Raw genomic sequence first — 17,206 nt, forward strand, 5'->3', positions numbered from 1 at the left:
TTACATGGTGAATCTGAATTACCTGTAATAATATCGCCTTCTCTTACTGAAAATGAGAAATCACAACTCATTTCTGTGTTGAAAGCTCATAAACCAGCCATTGCATGGAAGATTCATGATATTAAAGGAATAAGTCCTTCGTATTGCACACATAAAATCCTTATGGAAGAAGGTCATAAAACGTATGTGCAACGCCAACGAAGACTAAATCCTAATATGCAAGATGTAGTTAAGAAAGAGATTATTAAACTGCTAGATGCAGGTTTAATTTATCCAATCTCTGATAGTCCATGGGTAAGCCCAGTTCAATGCGTGCCTAAGAAGGGTGGCATGACTGTCATTACAAATGAGAAAAATGAGCTTATTCCTACTAGGACTGTAACAGGATGGCGTGTGTGTATTGATTATAGAAAATTAAATGACGCCACCAGAAAAGATCACTTTCCCTTACCTTTCATAGATCAAATGTTGGAAAGATTAGCCGGAAATAGTTACTATTGTTTTCTAGATGGATTTTCCGGATATTTTCAAATTCCAATAGCACCCGAAGATCAAGAGAAAACCACATTCACGTGCCCTTATGGTGCTTTTGCTTACAAACGCATGCCATTTGGACTTTGTAACGCCCCTGCAACCTTTCAAAGGTGTATGATGGCGATTTTTCACGACATGATAGAAGAATGCATGGAAGTATTCATGGATGACTTTTCAGTCTTCGGTGATACATTTAAATCATGTCTAGTTAATCTGGAACGAATGCTAATTAGATGCGAAAAATCAAATCTAGTTCTTAATTGGGAGAAATGCCATTTCTTGGTTAAAGAAGGCATCGTTCTTGGACATAAAATTTCAAAAGAAGGAATTGAAGTGGATAGAGCTAAAGTAGATGTAATTGCTAAACTTCCACATCCCACCAATGTTAGAGGAGTTAGGAGTTTTCTAGGGCATGCCGGTTTTTACCGACGTTTCATAAAAGATTTTTCTAAAATTGCCACTCCTATGAATAAACTCCTAGAAAAGGATGCGCCATTCATCTTTTCAGATGAATGTATCAAATCTTTTAATATTCTTAAAGAGAAACTCACTAATGCATCGATCATGATAACACCAAATTGGAATTTACCATTTGAACTAATGTGCGATGCAAGTGATTTTGCAATGGGAGCCGTTTTAGGACAAAGGATTGAAAAACGATTTCAACCTATATATTATGCTAGTAAGACATTACAAGGAGCACAAACGAACTATACAACTACTGAAAAAGAACTCCTTGCTATTGTCTTTGCTTTTGACAAATTTCGATCATATCTCGTTCTAGCAAAAACGGTGGTCTATACCGACCATTCTGCTCTTAGATACCTATTTTCAAAACAAGATGCTAAACCAAGATTAATCCGTTGGATCTTACTCTTACAAGAGTTTGATATTGAAATCCGAGATAAAAGAGGAGCAGAAAATCTCGCCGCTGATCATCTTTCTCGTCTTGAAAATCCTGAGTTAGAAGTTCTAAATGAATCAGCCATACAAGACAACTTTTCTGATGAATATCTATTGAAGATAGATTATAATGAAATCCCATGGTTTGCAGACTATGCAAACTACTTAGTTTGTGGATTCCTTGAAAAAGGATTATCGTACCAAAGACGAAAGAAATTCTTCAGTGATATAAAACACTATTTCTGGGAAGATCCACATCTGTTTAAAAGTTGTCCCGATGGAATAATACGCCGATGTGTATTTGGAGATGAAGCTAGTAAAATATTAAACCATTGTCACACAGGACCAACAGGAGGGCATTATGGGCCTCAACTAACAGCAAGAAAAGTTTATGAAGCTGGATTCTATTGGCCTACAATTTACAAAGACGCACACCTTCTTTGCAAATCCTGTGATGCATGTCAAAGGGCCGGAAAAATAAGTCAACGTGATGAAATGCCACAAAATGTCATCCAAGTATGTGAAGTATTTGACATTTGGGGTATTGACTTTATGGGTCCATTTCCAAAATCTCATAATAATCTATATATACTCGTAGCCATTGATTATGTATCTAAATGGGCGGAAGCACAAGCTCTCCCAACTAACGATGCACGAGTTGTAGTCAACTTTTTAAAACGTCTTTTTGCAAGGTTTGGAACACCGAAAGCTTTAATAAGTGACCGGGGTACTCATTTCTGTAATAATCAACTTGAGAAAGTTCTTAAAAGATATGGAGTAACTCATAAAATCTCCACCGCATATCATCCACAAACAAGTGGACAAGTTGAAAATACCAACCGAGCTTTAAAACGTATTCTAGAGAAAACCGTAGGATCAAATCCGAAGGAATGGTCCATTAAATTGGAGGATGCACTCTGGGCTTTTAGAACAGCCTACAAAACTCCAATTGGAACCACACCTTTTAGACTTGTTTATGGAAAAGCATGTCATCTTCCCGTAGAAATTGAACACAAAGCATTTTGGGCTTTGAAGACATGTAATCTTGATTTACATGAAGCCGGACGTCTACGATTAAGTCAACTAAACGAATTAGAAGAATTAAGACATGAAGCATACGATAATTCGTTAATCTATAAAGAAAGAACGAAGAAATGGCATGATAAAAGAATCAGAAGTTCAAAAGAATTTAAAGAAGGAGACAGAGTTCTTCTTTTCAATTCACGATTCAAGCTATTTCCTGGAAAATTGAAATCAAGATGGTCTGGACCATTCATAGTCAAAAGAGTTTTCCCATAAGGAACGATAGAATTAATAAATTCAAAAGGGATTGAATTTAAAGTTAATGGTCACAGAGTTAAACATTACATACATGGTCCGATGGAAGTCGACAACGAAGTTAATCACAATTTCGACACCACAGCTAACTAAGTGTGGGGAGAATCAAGTCTTTAAAGGATAATATGTATTTCTGTTAGAGTTAGATTGTCTGTTTTCGTGTAGTTCTCGAAAATGGAACCCGAATGGTCTTTCCCTAGCAGACCCTAAAGAACTAGTCTTCTCCCCCCATTCTGAATTTTTATTTTTTTTTAGGTTTTTACGAAATGAAGACTGCCTGTGAACTAAACCATGGTCTAATGCTACACGCTTTGATCACTAAACGTAATAATGACATACTACCGAGTGAATTAGTATCAGTAATCAGAGAAAGAATGGACGGAGTTAGAAAAGAATCCAGATGCGAAGATAATAAGTTACAATTTGGTAAAGGAAAATCAAAATCCGCAGCGAAAAGAAGAGCACGACACCTAGAAAGATGTCACAAATGCGGAAAATGGTCACATGGAGGTAAATGTTCAAATAATCAAACCTATTCAAATACCGAATTTCTTACTTTATGCAGAGACGGACCGTTCATATGTTTAGAAGAAAAGACACTGAATGCTCGAGGTTACGCCTATGTAGCCATGGAAAACCAATTAAACCGACTATCTTATGAATGGGATAGATCATATAACTAAGAAATCTATTTCACAGGTATGTCTGTACAGTTTTTATTTTATTTTTATTTTTAACCTTTTGATAATAAATGCTAATTTGTTCGCTAAAAAGTATTAAATTGGTATTGAATAAAATTAGGTTTGGCGACCGAAATTATTGATATCATTCAAAAATTTATTACATCACTGCGAAATTTAACGTTTATTCTTAAGGTATAAATATCTTTAATCAATCAACCCAAAATATTTCAAAAATTCGTCATGAGTTAAATTAGGTCTTGGAACCGAAATTACTTTACCGAAAAGAGGGGCGCATATTTTTGATAATATTTGATTGATTAAAGTGGGATAAAAAGACAAAAAGATTTTTAATTTTATTTTTTTACCATGTTTTTAAAATTAATATTTAAATCTTAAATTAATATTGTAAACTTTGTAAAACAATATTTTTAAAATTGTAAATATTTGAAAAATTAAAATTAAGTTTGGTGTGAATTTTTAATTTTTAAAAAAATATAAATTTTTAATTTTATGCATTTCAAATTTTAAGTTTGGTGTGAATTTTTAATATAAATTTTGAATTTTATATTTAAGTTGTGTGAATTTAAAAACAAAAATTTACTTTATCTCATTAAGTTAAAAATATGATTTTTAAAATTCGTCGTAAGTTGAAAACTAGGTCTTTGAACCGAAATTGCTTTACCCGAGGGAGGGACGAGAACTTTTATTATCATTATTTTTAATCATATTGAATTAAAGTATGCCAAAAACATTAAAAAAAAAATAAAACAACAAAATCTTAGCTTTTAAAACAATCGCTACAAAAAGACAAATTTTAAAATTTTGTCGAGGGACAGACTAGAACATCGATCCGAAACGACCTCGTCCTCAATAATAAGGAAAACAAAATTTTAAAAATTATTTACTTAATTGTTTTATAAGTTGAAGATTATATAAAAAAAAAAAAAATAAAAAAATGCCAAACTCCGCGAGTCGCGGAGTTTGGAGCTTTAATCTCCGCGAGTCGCGGAGGGGCCGGATTACAGTAAAAAAATAAAGAGCTGCAACAGCTCAGTTTCACACTCCACAACTCAAACAAACTGCGAAAACCCACGAAAAAACCCGAGAAAAAACCCCAAAAATCACAATTTTTAACCGTTAATCACCAAATCTTTTACTAAAATCATGTTGAGAAGGATGCTATCTAGGAATTACTCAAGAAAAACGGTAAATTTCTACACCTAAACACCATTTAATCCGAAATTTGGTGTTCTTGAGCAATTTTTTCCCCAATTTGATTTTGATGCTTTTTAGTGTAATTATTATTAAATTGTTTATGTATTATGCTTGTATAACCTAGATTGATGCTGTTTAACATGATTAGAAGCCTTAAACTTCAAATTTTGAGTCATCTAGGGTTTGTGTTCTTGAGCAAATTTGGGGCTTTTTGATATAAACAGGTTATGGCTGATTTTTGTCAAGAATTGTTGCTAAATTAAGTAGTGTAACATGTCTAGGTAGTTAAATGATCCAAACTTTGAGCCTAAACATGATTTTGAGAATTAAAGTGGACTTTTTCAAGTCTAAAATTCATGAACTTGATTTTTGAAAGATAATGCCATTTGAGACTTGTTTAATTGCTAGTAATGATTATTTTGACGTGTTATTTGAGTTGAATGATTATGAACTAGGCGAACATTTTCGTATATGCTTATTTGAAAAAGTGTAGATTTGATGAAAATATGAAAATGAGCTTAAGTTTGATATAAATTGATAATGTCATTGTAATTATTTTGATTGATGATTTTGCTGACACTAATGCATATTTGGATGCACAAAATTTGTGTTTGATGTGTTTTGCAGACTGAAAGGGGTGAATCTTCATCCCAAGCCCGCAATGCTCCTGCTGAGAATGCAGAACAACAGGAGGTGGATAACTACTACAAGCAGGATATACCTCATCCAGTCATGACCTTTTCTGATATGCACTTGGAAGAGTTGCACCCGAACCTGAGATTTGACAGACTTTGGATAGATTATCCAAAATATCAAAGGGGTTTGCATACTCTTCATTCTAAGGTTGTTGAGGTACCGAGGGTCATAGAATGGGGACCCTTAGAAGATGTAGAATTGGCCGGGCCAATTAGGGAATTACTTGTACAGAGGTATGGTAATTCTTCTTTTAATGACTGGGTACGTTTATTCACCATGCGTAGACCTGTATATAAAGTATGGTGTGAAGAATTGTTATGTAGTATAGAGTTGAATGATCGGGTAGCTAGTTTAACCGATCGTTCTTTTATTAGATTTCTGTTAGGCGGTTCGATGCGCCACATGTCTTTACTGGACATGGCTCAGGCTTTACGTATATATACGCCTGAGGAGTTAGCGTCTGCCGATTGTAGAGGATTGATACTAAACGGTAGAAAGATAGATGAAAATTTTGATACACACGGTGTGTGGAGTCAAATGACAAGCCATCACCGTTTCAAAGGGGGAAATTACTCTTATTTGGATATAGATAAGGCCGAATTAAGAGTGATTCATAGGTTTTTAGCCAATTCGATTACACAAAGGGGTAAGAACAAGGAAAAAGTAAATGAACAGGATTTGTTTTACCATATGTGTATTCGAGACCCACAAAGCGCTGTAAGTATACCATATTGTGTGGGTTATTATTTATCAGCTATGGTTCGGGGGATGCGACCGCATAGCATAATAGGAGGTGGTATTTTTATTACTTTGATTGGTGAATATCTCGGTGTGGATATAAGTCGGGGGGGATTATTAGTAGAAGAACCAGAACCCCGCGATACTATAGGTTTAAATGTATACCATGGTGCGAAAGTTTTGAAGAGGCGAAATAACGCCGCAGTACGATACCATGGTAGACATCCACAGGTGGAGAGAAACCAACAGCAAGGTAATGTAGGAGGGGGGAATGAGATGCAAGAAATGCAAAGGTTTATAGCTTCTCAGGAATACGAAAATGCTAGACAGAGAGCATTTGAAGATTGGCAAGTTCATCAGAACCAAATCATAGCTCATTGCCAACATATAGGTAGAAACTATATTCCTACACCGAAACCCATCTTCCCTCCTTGGTCTATAGAGATGCAGTCACCATATCCTACGTATAACCCTGCCGAAGCATTCTATAGCACCTATGGTTATGCCTGGAACCCCTATTGGTACCAATATCATCCTTAGTTTACTTATTTTTTTTTATTTTGTAATTTGTAATGATTGATACGTTTAATACTTTTGTTAATATTGTAATCATTTTTATAATTATCTAACTTTTATTCTTAGATTTTAATAATTTTTGAATGTGGGGTAATATACCAAACTTCAAAAATATGTATATATGTTTGCAGTTTATCTTATGTATAGAACAGGGTAAAACAGCGCATTTTCAAAGACTGGCATTAAGTTCAGCAAAAGCAACTAATTTTGACGACAAGATGCAAAATATATGTGAAATAACAACAAGACGGAATGAACAAATGATGTGCACCATTTATCATTCAGCAAACAAACGCCAATATATTTGGAAACTTTGGTAAAAATTTAATCATTTTCACACAAATCACCCTCAATAATTTAAATTATTCCTGATTTCTTGCAAATGAGGGCATTGCAAGATCTTAAGTGTGGGAAGGGGTTAAATTCTTTCGGATTTTAAAATTTTTACTTTATACACTTGGTTACCATTAAAAATACTAGTAAAGCAGTAGTTGTATTAGAATCTAGTGCTCTCTGATAATAAAGAACAGCCCTAGTCTTATATACTGACTACCCAATTCTAGTAAAATTTTTAAAAATTTTCAATTAAATGAACTCAAAATCATGTTTATACATATTTATGAACGATAAAACTAGGTTTTAACACCGAAATTATTGTTACCTCGGAAAGGACATAAATTGAGAAACAAACCAAAATGTTAAAATTCATTTAAAATGGAATAGAGGACGATAAAAAGGAAAATAAAAGCCAAGTGTGGGAAAATTTACCAAGTTATCTTAAACATATGTCACATATATCTGTAACAAATAACTGAAAATACTTTTGCTTTGGACTAAACTAAACTGTTTTACCCAATGAAAGAAAAGAAGAGATGGATCTACACGATGAATCAATTCCATCATTAAAAGGAAGTAAAGTCTTCCGAAAAAGAAACGCGCTTCTTGATTTAGGTCATGAAGTTGTCGTCTAGACCAGCTGTAGGTTGACGAAAAATCTAGAAAAGTCATCACTAAAATCAGCAGGAAATCCACGGACCTCAGCATTAAACAGGGTTGCCAAGTGGTCAGATTTATCCTAACCATGAGAAGGATTTATCTTGTAAAATGGGGGGGGCACCATGCAAATTAGCTGGATAAGACTAATGAATCAGATCCCCAGAAAGGATAATCTCCTTAAAGATTAAAAATCAGCTTTTAAGACTGATATTATTCAATCCTATAGATTGACCTTAAAGATTGAGAATTACAAACTCATGGAATTCAATGATATCTAAACTCGAGCTTGAACGAGAAAATATTTTGATCAAAATTACAAACCGATTTGTTTTCTGAAAACCCTATTTTCAATGCGTTCATTACCATTGAACGTAAAATCCTAGGAATTCACCTGGAATTCATTAGGTCACCTGAACTAAATCGGGTGTCAACTGTAAGAACGGTGGTTGCATAGCATGGTCAAAGACAGGACCTTGTGCCAGATCGAAAAATTATAAGGGTGAGCTTTACTATTGCTCCTACCAAGGATAGTAATTGCGTCCGACACGTTATAGACCATAATTAAAAGCATGTCAGGGGACATTGCCTTAACAGTTGCTTGTTCAACGCTTTCCTTTACAACCGGACGGTAGTTTACCGAAAGGTAATATACGGGACAAGTAAACTGGACGTGTTGCTTTCCAAATACAAGGTTAGCAAGTGGGTGACACAAAACCATAAGTTTTGAGCTAAAATTTTCAAATCTGAAACCCACCAAACCCACAAAAATATTTTGCAAACACCGGTAAAGGGTTATTCCGGAAAACTTATCTAGGGTAAAAACTAGATTTCAAAAGATCAAATGTTTTCATAAAGATCCAATTTCCTTAATGGATCTAAATTTTTATAGTCATGTGGGACTGTAAACCATATCGTTACTACCATTGTTTATATCACCATATAGAAATCACTGATGTACAAAGTGTGAAGAATAAAGAAGTGATTCTTGTATTTCAAGACGATATTGCTTGAGGACAAGCAACGCTCAAGTGTGGGAATATTTGATAATACTAAAAACGAACATATATTTCATAGCATTATTCCTCAAGAAAGACAAGCTTTTAGTTGCAATTGTTCTATTTACAAGTGATATTCGTTTAAATAATAAAAGGTGAAGACAAAAGACAGATTCGACGAATTGAAGACGCAAACGACCAAAAAGCTCAAAAGTACAAAAGACAATCAAAGAGGTTCCAATTGTTGATAAGAAACGTCTCGAAATTACAAGAGTACAAGATTCAAAACGCAAAGTACAAAATATAAAATTGTACGCAAGGACGTTCGAAAATCCGGAACCGGGACCAGAGTCAACTCTTAACGCTCGACGCAACGGACTAAAAATTACAAGTTAACTATGTATATAAATATAATATAATATATAATTAATTATATTAATTTTATATATATTATATATATATATTATAAACCGTCGGTAAACAAAGAGCCAAACTCCTCTGAGCTGTAAAAGTAAACTCCGCGACTCGCGGAGTTTGAAGGCAAAATTGGCCGCGAGTCGCGGAGCCCCAAAATGAAAAACTGCCTATAAAGCCAACCGAATTCTGATCACAATATATCCATCTTTTTCTTCTTCTTCTCATACGTAAAATATATATATATATATATATTTATAATTTATATTTTAATTTTAATTATAATTCTAATAATAAGGGTATGTTAGCAAATGTTGTAAGGGTGTAAGTCGAAATTCTGTCCGTGTAACGCTACGCTATTTTTAATCATTGTAAGTTATGTTCAACCTTTTTATATTAATGTCTCGTAGCTAAGTTATTATTATGCTTATTTAATCCGAAGTAATCATGATGTTGGGCTAATCACTAAAATTGGGTAATTGGGCTTTGTACTATAATTGGGGTTTGGACAAAAGAACAACACTTGTGGAAATTAGACTATGGGCTATTAATGGGCTTTATATTTGTTTAACTAAATGAAAGTTTGTTAATGTTAATATAAAGATTTACAATTGGGCGTCCCTATAAATTACCATATACACTCGATCGGACACGATGGGCGGGGTATTTATATGTACGAATAATCGTTCATTTAACCGGACACGGGAATGGATTAATAGCCACTAGAATAATTAAAACAGGGGTGAAATTACATTCAAGGGTAATTGGTGTAATTGCTAACAAAGTAGTAAAACCTTGGTTTACACGCAGTTGATAACCTGGTGTATTCATTAAACAAAGTATTAAAACCTTGTTACAATTCGAATCCCCAATTAGTTGGAATATTTAACTTCGGGTATAAGGATAATTTGACGAGGACACTCGCACTTTATATTTATGACTGATGGACTGTTATGGACAAAAACCAGACGGACATATTAAATAATCCAGGACAAAGGACAATTAACCCATGGGCATAAAACTAAAATCAACACGTCAAACATCATGATTACGGAAGTTTAAATAAGCATAATTCTTTTATTTCATATTTAATTTCCTTTATTTTATATTTAATTGCACTTCTAATTATCGCATTTTTATTGTTATTGTATTTAATCGCACTTTTAATTATCGTACTTTTTAATTATCGCAAGTTTATTTTATCGCACTTTTATTATTCGTAATTTCATTTATCGTTATTTACTTCATGCTTTAATTTAAGTCTTGTATTTATTTTTAATATTTTACATTTGGTTTTAACTGCGACTAAAGTTTTAAAATCGACAAACCGGTCATTAAACGGTAAAAACCCCCCTTTATAATAATAATATTACTTATATATATATTTGTATTTTTATAAAAGTAAACTAATATAGCGTTGAGCTTTGTTTAAAAAAGATTCCCTGTGGAACGAACCGGACTTACTAAAAACTACACTACTGTACGATTAGGTACACTGCCTATAAGTGTTGTAGCAAGGTTTAAGTATATCCATTCTATAAATAAATAAATATCTTGTGTAAAATTATATCGTATTTAATAGTTTTTCCTAGTAAAATATAAACTATTTCGTATACCTTAGCTTTGACATCATGCTTCATGTCTTAATTCTTCTAATTCGTTTAGTTGACTTAATCGTAGACATCCAGCTTCATGTAAATCAAGATTACATGTCTTCAAAGCCCAAAATGCTTTGTGTTCAATTTATACTGGAAGATGACATGCTTTTCCATAAACGAGTCTAAAAGGTGTGGTTCCAATTGGAGTTTTGTAGGCTGTTCTAAAAGCCCAGAGTGCATCCTCCAAATTAATGGACCATTCCTTCAGATTTGATCCTACAGTTTTCTCTAGAATACGTTTTAAAGCTCGGTTGGTATTTTCAACTTGTCCACTTGTTTGTGGATTGTAAGATCCTGTGTTCTTTTGGTTTGGACGCCGTCCAAAAATCTGGGACGCCGTCCCATTATGAAGTCCTGGACGCCGTCCAACAATCTGGGACGCCGTCCCATTGTGAAGGCCTGGACGCCGTCCAGAAATCTGGACGCCGTTCAGATTATCTGTCGAGCCAGATTTGGGTTTTTAAATATTTTAGATGGGTAAATTGGTAATTTCACTTGGTGGACGAATTAAAGGCCCTAGATCAGTTTGGTTGAGCCTCATTACTCCATTCCTAACCACCAAACTTCATCCACTTAAATCCTAGTGAGAGAGTGTGATTCAAGTGTGAAAAAGCTCAAATCGGAGAAGAAGAAGCTTGTTTCGGGTTTTAGCTCGAGCATTAAAGTTGTTCATCTCCTCGTTAGCTTCGTTTTGATTGTTGTGGTAAGCCCTAAACTTAATTACCTAAGTTTAATGTGTTTAAGGGTTAGGGTTTGGGTTAGTATTGCACATAAAACCCATTTGTGAGTAATTTGGGGTTTTTGGGTAAGTTTGGGTCATGAAGACCCAAATGGTGGCTAACCTAGGGTTTTAAAAGGGTAAATGGGTCTTAAAGGCCTACCAAATCACTAGTACACTAATAGTTAATGTTAGTGGGTGTCATTTGGGTTGTGGGTGACCCAAATGGGTGTGTTGACCTTGAAATGGGTCAAATGGGTCTTTGATGACCTAGGTTGTCTTGCATGTATGAAAACGAGTTAACTTTGTGGTTAAAAGTGTGTTAAGACCTTATTTGGCTAAAGTTAGGGTTTTTGGTGAAGTTAACCCATTATTAGGGTTAAAGGTGCAAAAGGGGTCGGGATTGCACTTAGGGTCAAAAGACTCTAGATTGTTAAGTGAGTTGCTTGACCGACTTGAGTTGTGAATTGATTATGTGCTAAAATGTAATAGGTACATTACATTGACGTTGCAAGTTTGGTTATCTTTCACGAAGACTCTAAGGTGAGTGGAGTAATTATACGTATGTGTATATGACGTATTTATTTGTGGGTGTTATGGTATGAACCATCGAGCCGGTAGTGCCATAACATGTGTGTGATCGAGTGTGAACCACGAGCCGGTAGCACTATAAACTAAGATGTGAACCACGAGCCGGTAACATCGAGTGTGAACCACGAGCCGGTAGCACTATAAACTAAGATGTGAACCACGAGCCGGTAGCATCGAGTGTGAACCACGAGCCGGTAGCACTATAAAAGAGTATGACTCAATTGCGTATGGTGTAAACCACGAGCTTGTAGCACCATAGAGTTATGGTTAACCATATTGAGATTGTTGATTGTTTGGCATATTGTTTAAATATATTGTGTTGAGTATATGCTAATGCGGTTTTGTGATAATGTGCGACTTGTTAAGTATTTCGGGTATGATGTTATGCTAATTTGAGTTTCAAGTTCGTACAAGGTATTCGGTAACTGTGATTGCAAATAGATGGGTTATATATATGTATGTATAATTATTGCATTCACTAAGCTTTGCTTACCCTCTCGTTGTTTACTTTTTTTTATAGGCTCGGGCATTGACAAGGGTAAGAGCGTTCAATTGGATTAGTGATCTCCCGCTTGTTTTGTTAGGGGATGCTTTTGGGTGTTAGCTTTTGGAGTTCGACCGAGATTGGGTAGTTTAACCCCAAACACCATGCTCTAGTGTCGTTTGGAACTTAAACTTATATTTGGTCGAAACTTTTATTTTAGAACGAAACTCGTAAAATGGGCGATGTGGACCCGTTGATGTAAAACTTGATTTGATGATGAAAATCTCTTAGTTTCATTTATATTGACTTGTGGTAAAAAGGTTTTCGTTTGAAAGAGTCGGGAAGTGGGTTTTTCGCTCATGTGAGTTGGACCCGTGATCAGTAGCTGGAAGACCATTGGGACGCCGTCCCAATTGCTTGGACGCCGTCCCAGTTGTTTGAGCTGGACGCCGTCCCAAAACTCTGGACGCCGTCCCACCCTTCTGAGCTGGACGCCGTCCAGATGCACTGCTTTAAATTTTTTTTTTTGGTACGCTTTTTGAGTTTATGAAGTCGGGTTGTTACAAGTGGTATCAGAACATGGTCTAAGGGATTTAGGCGACTTGAGATAGGTGCCTAGACTTAGACTTTATTGTGTGAGCGCCTTATGCGGGACTTGTAGGACTTTGGGTCTAATCGGGAATTGTTAGTGCTTTGGTTTATGAGAATTAACCTTGTGCTAATTGTTTTGTGTTGTGTTTAGCAATCATCAAGCAAGACGGACGTTGTACTAGCAAGTGAATGCGACGTGCTCGCGTAACAACGAGTAGCTACCGTTGTTACGGGTGCAAATCGTGTTAAACAAGCAATGTACGACGATTGTTGAGCGAGATGGAGTAGTGTGGCATATGTGTATATACATGTGTAATTTGTCCTTTCGTTTTTGTGGTTTAACCTATTTCGTTTTATAGAATGAAGACGAGAAACGGTCTCGATCATGATAACGGAAGTACAAGCGAGGACGCCGAGTTTTCGGCCAAGGTTGAGGCCGTCTTTAAAAAGTTAAAAGCGGATTTTCTTACGGACGTCTGAAAGGTCTTTCAAGATTCGGTCGATGGGCAGGTGACCGATTTGATAAATGAACGAATGAAGGCCACTATCGAAGAGGCCCTTGACGCTAGAAACATATATCCTCGTGGTGAAGGAGGTGAAGGAAGGCGAGACTTCCACTACAAGAATTTCAAGGATGCTCAACCCCCGATGTTTAATGGGGTGCGGGATCCTTTAAAAAGTACATGTTGGATCTCCGATATTGAGGGAGCTTTCCGTACCTCGGAATGTCCTCCCGAGAAGAAGGCGAGGTATGGCTCTAGCATGCTACGAGAAGAGGCTAAGTTATGGTGGGATGATAAAATCAACTTGTATGGTGAGGAACAATGTATGGGCTTGACGTGGGAAGAATTTAAGAAGGAGTTTTTCAAGGAATACCGAACTTCTTCCGATCTCGATAGAATCCGGGACGAGTTGCACCATTTGCAACAAGGTTCAATGGACTTAGTTACTCTTAAGTCTACCTTCTTGGCAAAGACTCGTTTTTTCCCGGAGTATGTTGGTGATGATCACAAGCTAATGAAGGATTTCTACTGCACTTTAAATGATGAGTACAAGGGTAAGATTAGTCGGGGTATGGCTAAGTCTTTTGACGAGTTATTTGAATTTGCTCGGGGTTTTGAGCCGGAGGTGCCAAGAAAGAGCGATTTTACTTTTTCAAAGAGGAAGTTTGAGGGTTCAAGTCATTCGAACTTCTCAAATAAGAAGTCCAAGAAAGGCTCCGAAAGCTTTAATAGTGTGAAGAAGGGTGCTTCCGGGGGTTTCGGGCCCACGTGTTATAATTGTAATCAAAGAGGACACATGGCCCGTGATTGCACCAAGGCGTCGATCAAAATCACCTGCTTTAATTGTGGCAAAGAGGGGCATAAGAGGCCGAAATGTCCCGATTTGAATAATGATAATGTTAAACGGTTAGAGAAAGCGGTGGGCACGGCTAGGGGTCGCAACTATTTGATGACCAACGATGAAGCCAAACAATCGCATGAAGTTGTCTCAGGTACTTACATGGTTAATTCTAATCCGGCAAGGATTCTTTTCGATAGCGGTGCAAATTTGTCGTTTGTGTCTCCTAAATTTGTGCCTAAACTTAATAGACCGTTAGCTAAGTTAAGTCGTCTGATAGAAGTCGAAATAGCGGACGGCAAGACGGTGCTAGTGGTTGATGTGTGTGAAAATTGTGATGTTGTTTTTGGTGCCGAAACCTTTAAAATTGATCTTATTCCAATGACCTTGGGCGACTTTGATATTGTCATTGGTATGGATTGGCTCGATCGTTATAGAGCCGATATTGCATGCCATGATAAGTTTATTCGTGTGAAGACCCTAAGTGGGGGAGAGTTAATTATTCATGGTGATAAGCGAAGGAGACCGGTGCTGATATGCACTTTTGCACGGGCACGTCGTTTTGTTGTTACCGGTGGCATGGCTTTCCTTGCTCATGTTGTTGATACTCGCAATGAGCCACCACCTATTCGTGAAATTCCGGTTGTTAGTGAATTCGAAGACGTTTTTTCGGACGAACTACCGGGTGTTCCGGCGGAAAGACAAGTTGAGTTTCGTATTGAGTTGGTTCCGGGAGCTACTCCCATTGCTAAAACTCCTTATCGTTTAGCACCAACGGAAATGCAAGAGTTGTTAAATCAAACCTAAGAGTTGCTCGAGAAGGGTTTTATTCGACCGAGTGCTTCGCCATGGGGCGCTCCGGTGTTATTTGTGAAGAAGAAAGATGGTAGTATGCGTATGTGCATTGATTACCGTGAGTTGAATAAAGTGACGATCAAGAATCGTTATCCATTACCTAGGATTGACGATTTATTTGATCAACTTCATGGTGCAACGTATTTCTCTAAGATCGACCTACGGTTCGGCTATCACCAAATGCGGGTCCGTGAGGAAGACATAGAGAAAACGGCTTTTCGAACGCGTTACGGGCATTATGAGTTTGTAGTTATGCCCTTTGGTCTTACGAATGCACCGGCGTCATTCATGGATCTTATGAACCGAGTGTGCCAACCTATGTTGGACAAGTCGGTAATAGTGTTCATTGACGACATACTAGTCTACTCGAAAAGTATGAACGAACATGAACATCATTTGCGTGAAGTATTGAAGACGCTACGAAAGGAGAAGTTGTATGCAAAGTTCTCCAAATGTGAATTTTGGCTAAGGGAAGTTCAATTCCTTGGTCATATTGTGAACGAAAACGGTATTCAAGTAGATCCGGGGAAGATCGAAATGGTAAAGAGTTGGGGACGACCGACTACGCCTACGGAAATCCGAAGTTTTTTCGGATTGGCCGGTTATTATCGTCGGTTTATCCAAGATTTTTCTAAGATCGCTTCTTCATTGACGAAATTGACAAGGAAGAATACGAGGTTTGGTTGGGAGAACGAGCAAGAAATTGCTTTTCAATTGTTAAAAGAGAAGTTGTGTCAAGCTCCGGTGTTAGTGTTACCGGAAGGTGTTGAAGACATGGTGGTTTATTGTGATGCTTCCTTAAATGGTCTCAGTTGTGTTCTAATGCAAAGAGGTAAAGTCATCGCTTATGCCTCTCGACAATTAAAGGAACATGAAACGAGGTATCCGACTCATGATCTTGAGTTGGCGGCGGTAGTGCATGCGTTGAAAATTTGGCGCCATTACTTGTATGGTGTCAAGTGTACGATTTATTCGGATCATAAGAGTTTGAAACATCTCTTTAATCAACGAGATTTGAATTATCGCCAACGTAGGTGGATGGATGTGGTGAAAGACTACGATTGTGAAATACTTTATCATTCGGGTAAGGCAAATGTGGTCGCGGATGCGTTGAGTCGAAAGAGTCAACATCCGGAGATAAAAGTGGGGTCGTTACGTTTGATTATTACCAACAATTTTCTTGAAAAGCTTGGTGAGATTTAAATAGAGGCTTATGTTCACAACAAGCATACGGAGCGAATCGTGGGCCAATCGGAGTTTATTACTATGGGTCCGCGTGGTTTGTTGTCTTTTCAAGGAAGGGTGTGGGTGCCTAAGATGGGTGATTACCGACGAGTGCTACTTGATGAAGCACATAAGTCAAAATATTCCATTCATCCGGGCGCGACGAAAATGTATCTTGACTTGAAGAAAGATTATTGGTGGCCGGGCATGAAGCATGATGTTGTGAAGTATGTTGAGCAATGCGTCACGTGTTTGCAAGTAAAAGCCGAACACCAAAAGCCGTATGGTAAATTGCAACCGTTAGAAATCCCGAAATGGAAATGGGAGCACATTACCATGGATTTCATTACAAAGTTACCTAAAACGGCGAGAACCCAATTCGATTCGATTTGGGTTATAGTTGACCGATTGACAAAGAGCGCTTTGTTTCTTCCCATTAAAGAAGCGATATCGTCGGAGACCTTGGCTAAGTTGTTTATCAAGGAAGTGGTCTCGTGACATGGGGTTCCTATATCTATTATTTCGGATCGAGATACCCGTTTTACATCTCGGTTTTGGGAAAAGTTTCATGAAGATATGGGTACGCAATTAAAGTTGAGCACGGCGTATCATCCTCAAACGGACGGTCAAACCGAACGTACGAATCAAACTTTGGA

Source organism: Rutidosis leptorrhynchoides, chromosome 1, assembly GCF_046630445.1.
Source record: "Rutidosis leptorrhynchoides isolate AG116_Rl617_1_P2 chromosome 1, CSIRO_AGI_Rlap_v1, whole genome shotgun sequence".
Classification (NCBI taxonomy): Eukaryota; Viridiplantae; Streptophyta; class Magnoliopsida; order Asterales; family Asteraceae; genus Rutidosis; species Rutidosis leptorrhynchoides.